The sequence below is a fragment of the Hipposideros armiger genome, unplaced genomic scaffold, assembly GCF_001890085.2.
Source record: "Hipposideros armiger isolate ML-2016 unplaced genomic scaffold, ASM189008v1 scaffold_21, whole genome shotgun sequence".
Classification (NCBI taxonomy): domain Eukaryota; kingdom Metazoa; phylum Chordata; class Mammalia; order Chiroptera; family Hipposideridae; genus Hipposideros; species Hipposideros armiger.
Window position 1 is genome coordinate 6,211,436 of NW_017731371.1, and position 8,313 is coordinate 6,219,748.

The following is an 8,313-nucleotide window of genomic DNA, read 5'->3' on the forward strand; positions in this document are numbered from 1 at the left end:
TCCCCGCCCCTCCCCCTCCGCCCTCGCCGGGCCGCGGACCAAGGACCAGGGTCTCTAAACGTGCCTGGCTCGCTAGACCCACAGCTGAACTAACCCGCTGGGCAGAGGCCACAAGTTTGACGAGAGCGGGTCCTCCCGCACGGACCCGGACCCAGACGGGGGTGCGGAGCCAAGCAGGAATAGACTCGCGCGGCAGCTGGCTGTAACCTTCATCCGCGGAGGCCGGGCCCTTCCCATCGCCCTCCTATCCCCCACCTCCCCACCGCGAGCGGCGTCAGTCTGCGGGACCCGCAGAGGGGTTGTGCGTATCCAGATTGAAATGCGCCCTCCACCTCCAGGAGGGAGCACACACGGCCGCAGGGGGCCTCGGCAGAGTGCCGGCGCCGCGATCCCAGGGAGTCCGCGCAGGGGGTGTGCTCCACCGTGACCCCTGGCAGTGCTCTGCAGGGGTTTGCAGCCTGAGAATGTGTGTGTAGTGGGGGCTGGGGGAGTGGAGTGGGTGGCGGGGCCGGGGATTCAGGGCGGGTAAATGGGTCTTGGGGCATATCCTTGGTTCCTGGCTTGGACTCCTGATTAATTATTAAACCCTAGCAATTGGTATATCCAGGCTGGCGACTTGCCCTCTGAACCCTTAGAGCTGCCTTTGCGCTCACCCGCCTTTGGGGTCTTTCTTTGTGGCCCAGCTTTCATGAGGTCTCTGCAGAACCCTGGCCCTCTCTCAGTCCATGGCATTTCATAATTAAAAATCAACACCCCTGAAAACTAGGACTGACCATCCAAGAACAGTTTAGGAAACGGTACAAGAGAGCAATGTCTGGACTATTCAGACCTAGAGGACCTTACTTCAAAGATATATATATCTAGATATAGATAGATATATATCTATAGATATAGATATATATCTATCTATATAGATAGATAGATAGATAGATATAAATTTTATTTTCCTGGCCCGGATTGCCCAGATAATGCTATTTCGCAGCCAAAATTCTCTGAGAATTGGCATAACTCCCTCTTTTATTTTCCCGATGTACTCGAACAAAGAGTCTTAACGTAGTAGCCCTTCTTACAATATTTTCATAAGGCATAAGAAAATGTAGGAGTCACCTAATTTCACGTGGGACATCAATTTGGTCAAACCCAAAGGAATTAAAGGCAGCAATTATTTGTCATGCACCATGCTTCAAACAAATAAAATTATTTTAACTGAAAGACCTAAATAAAGTAACTATCCCCTGGGTTAAAGCGTTGTTTTAACCATACTCTTTAAAATATTTAACCCTGTTAAATGGGTTTTCATTTAATACTTAAATGGCTTTGTAGTACATTCCTGTGTATCACATCAAATCCAAATGCTCTAAAATTGCATATGCATTTATCCTTTGACTCAGCAATTCCACTTTTAGAAATCTATTTTTAAAATATACAGGCAAAAAATGAAATGATGAATGCATTAGTCTGTTCACTGCAGCACTGTTAGTAATAGCAAAAGATTAGGAACACAAATTTTCCATCAATAAGGACCAGTTCAATAATACATAATTTAATCCATTCAGTGGAATGCTGTATGGCTATAAAAAGTGAATAAGGATCTCTATATACTCCAATGGTGTGATCTCTAGAATATACAATTTGCTGAAAAAAGTGGGGACAGATAGAATAGGCAAATCCACTGAGACAGAGGGAAGAATAAAGGTTGCCAAGGGCTAGGGACAGGAGAATGGAATGAAGAATTATTGTTTAATGGGTACAGAGTTTCCATTTAGAATAATGAAAATTAACTGTGATAATGATTGCACAATATTGTGAATGTACTTAATGCTAGTGCATTGTATATTTAAATATGGTTAAAAAAGTAATTTTTATGTATGTTTTACAACAAAAAATTTTAATGCAAGATGCTGGATATTGTGTATTGTATACTACCTTTTGGGGGTGTGTGTGTGTGTGTGTGTGTGTGTTTTAAAAATAGAAGTATAAAACACATCTAATAAAAATAGTTGTCTTAGGGAAGGGAGAGGATATGGAGAAAGAGACAATGATGGATTTCTAAATATGCCTTGTTTTATTCTAACTTTGGAGCCATGTTTATATTCTATATAATTAAAAATAAAATAAAATTTAAAAAAAGCAATGCCTAAACTTGAAAACAAACTAAAACAAATAAACCTGTTAATCATATTGGTGGCATAACCAGAGAGAATAATAAAGGTGATATTTAAACACAATATTTTGACTGTACATCTTTAGTAGGCTATAACCTAAGAATGAAATGAACCACAAAGAAGTCTGAAATTGCATTCAGTGGTGGTAATGTAAGAGAGAGGAGTGGGGAGAGAAAGAGAAAGATGGAGGGAAGGAGGGAGAGAGGGTGGGAGAGAGAGAGAGAAATACATATTAGAAATCATGATTTCAGCACAAGAAAAAATAGATTGAACATAAAACAAAAACATTGTAAGTTTACATAGAATTAAAATGCCAATATGGAATTGGAACTTACCTTTCAAAAACATTATTCATTTTCTGGTCCTATACATTCATTGAAAAGACCTAGAAGTAGTGAGAACCCAACAATAATAAACACCCACTGTGCCCAGATTATGGTCCCTAAATACCATTGCTCAGTGAGAACAACGAGGGCTCTTTGGGTAAGTGGCTGATTTCAGGACTGGAACAGCAAATATGTAAGATGAGTCAGGACTATCTATCTTGTCATACTTGAAAGCAAGGAAATTATCAACTGTTAGAGTCATGTCAAAAGGAAACTGGAGCTAACTTGAAAAAGTTCCCACTGACCAAAGGTGGGAAAACTCGAGCATAAAAAAACAAACTGCAAAGGACTAAAATATATGAAATGTAAAAACATTGATAAATAAAATAATCAAACACTTATCCTGCCTGTGCTAGACAGACTCAGAGGAAGTATTTCTTATAAGAAAAACAGTTGTAAATGCAAAGATGATAGAATTAGAAAAATCATGATTTTTGCAAAGTCTAATGAAATGATGACCCCAGAAAACAGTTATCAATGAATGCTTAAAACCATTAAGTCACGGATTGTGAACTGAGGGTCATTTTCTCCCTGGGGAACATCTGAAAACATCTGGAGACATTTTTTATTGTGACAACAGGATGCTGTTGGGGGCAGTGAGAGAGTTGAAGGTACCAGGGATGCTGCTAAATATCCTACAGTGCAGTAACAAAGTAGTATCTGGTCTAAAATATCAATACATTTGGGAAATCCTGCATTAGGTGAACAGACAATTGGGGGCTTTTAAATGAATGATTCAAGCTGTTACTATCAGAACCTACTGATCGTTAAATTCTGAAAAGCAGGGCAACCAAACATTGTGTGTCTAAGTGATGAAATAAGAGGCGCACAGAACCACCTATGAAATATCTGTCAAAAAAATAAAAATGAACCTGAATGTAATCATACATTTACATTTAACTACCGGTTTCTAGGAACTATGGAGGGTAGTGAAACATATTAAATGATACCTCCGGAATACAATCAACCAGATTTAGAACATGGAAAATACCACAGGACCAGTTTTCTTCAGCTAAATAACATGGGTAGAAAAAAAAGGAGGGGAACTGTTTTGGTCCACCAACTAAATGCAGTGTTTGTACCTTATCTGGGATTTTTATTTGAAAACAAGCATAAAATGACATTTTTGAGGCAACCTGTGGGGAGTAGGGGGGATTAAAAGCAGACGATTAGATATTAAAGATGTATTTTTAATTTGAGGAGGTGTGACAATAGTATGATGGTTATATTGTATTTTCTAATACTATTTTCCTATACTTACTAAAATATAGTATAAGAAGAGAACCCAGGCTTCCACTCGCACCTCACAGTAATGAAGTACCCTGTCTGCTACGATGGCATCAGAAGAGCTCCAGTAGCGTGTCAGGGCTTTTGTCATTGCCCATCCCCATGGTGTCTTGGAAAGCTTTGGGGAACAATAATGAAGCACCCCTCTTCCTCCTAGCCAGGGCGGTATAGCACAGGTTTAGGAAGGAGCTGATATTCCCACCCCTGCCCAGCAATAACATAGTGCTCCTCACACCCCAAGTGTGTCAACAGAGGCAGAACTTGAACTTGTGCAGCTATCTAGCCATAAGAGGCAGTACCCCCCCTTCTCACCCCTCCACACAGTGTCAGAGAAGGCTGCTAAAACAAATGACTTAAATATTATCTAAAGTTTCAAAACATAACACCCAAAATGTCCAGGATTCAATTGAAAATGTCTCATCATAACAAGAAGCAGGAAAATCTCAACTTACATGAGAAAAGAAAATCACTATTAATCAAACGCTAAGATGACACCGGTATTAGAATTATGTAACAATGGTTTTAAAGCAGCCATAATAAAAATGTTTCAATGAGCATTTGTAAACATCCTTGAAACAAAAGAAAAGAAATAGAAAGCCTCAGCAAAGAAATAGAAGATATAAAGAAGAACTAAATGAAAATTTTAGAAGTGAAAAATACAATAATCAACATTTTAAAACTTAATAGATGGCTTAACAGCAAAATGGAGAGGCCTGAGGAAGGAATCAATGAACTTGAAGATAGAATAATAGAAATGACTCAAACTAAACAACAAAGAGAAAACAGATTGAAAAAAAAACAGCCAGATGTCAAGGATCTGACACTATAACACAAAATCTAACGTTTGGTCATCAGAATCTCAGAAGAAAAGAAAGAGAGTAGCGCTGCTGAAAAACTACTTGAAACAATGACAAAATTTGCCCAGTTTAGCAAAAGACACAAACATACAGATTCAAGAAGCTGAGTGAATTCCAAACAGTATAAACCCAAAGGAATTCATATCAAGATCCACCATAATCACACTTAAGAAAATTAAAGACAAAGAAAGCAGCAAGAGAATTGACTCCTAGTGGTAGGTGAAAACAATTCGAACGATAGCAGATTTTTCACAGAAACCATGGAGTGGCATACATTTCTCAAGTGCTAAAAGATAAGAATTGTCAATGCAGAATTTTATCCCCAGTGAAAATATCCTTCAGGAATGAAGGGAAAATCGATATTCTCAGATGAAGGAAATGAAGACGATTTGTCTCCAGAAGATCTGCCCTAAAAAAAAATGGCTAAAGAAAATTCTCTAAACACAGAGGAAATGTTAACAGAAGGGATCTTGGAAGATCAGGAAGGAAGAACAAAAACAATGAAAATATGAAAAACCATGAATAAATACAATAGACTTTAATTGTCTTGATTTTCTAAAGTATGCTTGATGATTAAAGCAAAAAATACATAACATTGTATCATGTGCTCCTCAAAGTAAATAGGGGAAATATTTACAGTTATAAATAGAGGAGGGTAAAAGCTCACTAAGGTTCATAAAGTTTCTACACTGGTAAAATACTGATACCAGTAGTATCAGTATTTGTGATACTACTGGTATATGTGATAAGTTAAAGGGATAGCATATTATCTTTGTAATGAGGAAACTGTTCTCTAAGTGATTAGTGGTGTTTACCCAAATCTACACATGTTATAAAATGGCATAGAACTATACACGCACACTGTATCAATGTCAACATTCGGGTTTTATACTGTACTATAGCTATATGTAGAAGTAACTATTGGGGGAAACTCCATGAAGGGTTAACAGGATCTCTCTGTACTTTGTTTGCAACTTTCTGCAAATCTATAATTTAAAAAAATGTATAATGTTAATGGGAAACGCATGTTTATTTTATTACTTGACTCGTTTTTGCCTATCTCCTATCCATGTAAAGTTGACACATATCATTCCATGGACTGAAAAAGAAAGGAAGTTAACAGATGAAACGAAATGTCAAAATATTGATAATTGTTAAAGCTATACATACAACCCTCTATCAGTAATTGACATATGCAGCAAGCAGAAAACCCAGTAAGTACATAGCTGAATGGAACAACATTACCCATCAACTGAATCTAGTTGACATTTATAGAATACTTCATCCAATGACAGAAGAATACACATTCCTCTCAAGCTCACATGAAATATTCACCATGATAGACCACATTCTGGGCCATGAAACAGACCTTAACAAAAGTCAAGAGAATAGAAATCATGCAAAGTGTACTCTCAGACCACAATGAAACTAAACTAGAAACCAATAATAGAAAGTAGCTGGAAACCCCCAAAATATTTGGGTGTTAAACAACATAGTTCTAAATAACACATATATCAAAAGAGAAATCTCAAGAGAAATTGAAGAATATCTTGAACTAAATGAAAATGAAATTATAACATCAAAATTTGTAGGATATAGTGAAAGTGTTTAGTGGGAAATTTATAGCATTGAATGCATACATAAGAAAAAAAGAAAGATTGAGCATTGATGATCTAAGCTTTGACATTAGGGAATTAGAAAAAGAAGAGCAAATTAAATCCAAAGTAAACAAAAGAAAATATATAATAAAACTTACAGCAGAAATCAATGAAATTGAAAACAGGAGAACTATAGAGAAAATCAAGACAAAAAGTTGGTTCTTTGAAAAGACCAATAAAATTAATAAACCTCCAACCAAGCTAATCAAAAGAGAGAGAGAGAGAGGGAGCGAGAAGAAATAAATTCTTAATATCAGAAATGAAAGACGTCATTATTTATCCTATGGACATTAAAAGGATAATAAAAGAATAGTATTAACAACTCTGTGCTACAAATTGAATAACTTAAATGAAATCGACTAAGGCATCGAAAGACACCAACTACCAGATCTCAGACAAGGAGAAATAGATAATCTGAATATATCTACAGAAGGTGCCAAAAATTGTATACACGTTTTAAGAAAGGAAAAAAACAATTAAAATTGTAATACTCAATATATACCAATAACAAAAGATGAATACAAGTCACGTTTGACTTCTGTAATTACAAGAGGTGTTCCAAGTAGTTACCATCAGCATCCAGACACTTCTGATTACGACGAACTACTGCTTGAGAAATGTTGAGCAAGTGTCCACTTGTATACATTTTTTTGGCACCCCTGATATATTTAATAAAAAATTGAATTAATAATTTTCCAAAATAGAAAGTACCTGCCCAGATGGTTTCTACAATTTCACTGGAATTTTGCCAAATATTTAAGGAACAAAACGATATCAACTTTCTACAATCTCTACATTTTCTAGACTCATTCTATGAGGCCAGCTTTCCCTAATATCAAAACAAAGAAATTACAAGAAAAGAAAATTACAGACCAATAACTCTCACAAACATAGATGTAAAAACCCTTAACAAAATATTAGTAAATTGAATCCAATGATGTATAAAAAGAATTATACACTGTGATCTATGTAGATTTATTTCATGTAGATTTATTCCAGATATGGAATATTGGTTCAACATTTAAAAATCAATTAATGTACTCCATCACATCAATAGGCAAAAGAGGAAAAATTCTTCTGATTACATTAATAGATACAGAAAAAACATTTGACAAAGCCCAATACCCATTCATGATAAAAACTCTCCACAAACTGGGAATAGAGAGGAACTTCCTCTACTTGATACAGAATAAATACAAGGAACCTAGAGCTAACATCATATTTAATAGTGAGAAACAGAATGCTTTCCTCTTAAGATTGGGACCAAGGCAAGGATGTTTCCTCTCACTACTCCTATTCAACATTGTACTGGAATAAGAGAAGGAAATAAAAGTTATATAAATTGGAAAGGAAGAATTAACACTGTCTTTGTTCTCAGATGAAATAATTGTCTCTCTAGATCATTCCAAAGAATCAACCCCAAACTCCTGGAACGAATAAATGATTATAATAAGTTTTCAGTATACAAAGTCAATATAGACAAGTTGATTGCTTTCCTATACATGAATGAACAATTGGCAAAAAAAAATGTATGTATAAATCCAACAAAACATATACAAGATCTATATGAGGAAAACTACAGAACTCTGAAGAAATAAAAGATATAAATAGGTGGAGAGATAGTCCCTGTTCATGGATAAAAAGACTCAATATTGTTAAGATGTTGGTTCTTCTTGACTTGATTTACAGATTTAACCAGGTGCCAATTAAAATCCCAGCAAGTTATTTTGTGGATATTGATAAAGATTATATGAAGAGTCCAAAGACTCAGAATAGCCTGTTCAATACTGAAGAAATTACAGGCTGATACTACTCACCTTCAAGATTTACTATAAAAACTACAGTAATCAAGACAGTGTGGCGGGCCGGCCGAGTGGCGCGATGGTTAAGAACTCGCTTGGGATGCCAGAGGGCCCTGGTTCGGATCCCACATATGAGGGCCAGTGACACTGCCCTCTAC

General features: G+C 36.5%; 1 pseudogene; it reads right to left on the bottom strand.

The window, feature by feature from the left end:
* The window catches only part of LOC109379036 (L-lactate dehydrogenase A chain-like), a 22,406-nt pseudogene that overhangs the window by 1,090 nt on the left and 13,003 nt on the right, over positions 1-8,313 (bottom strand).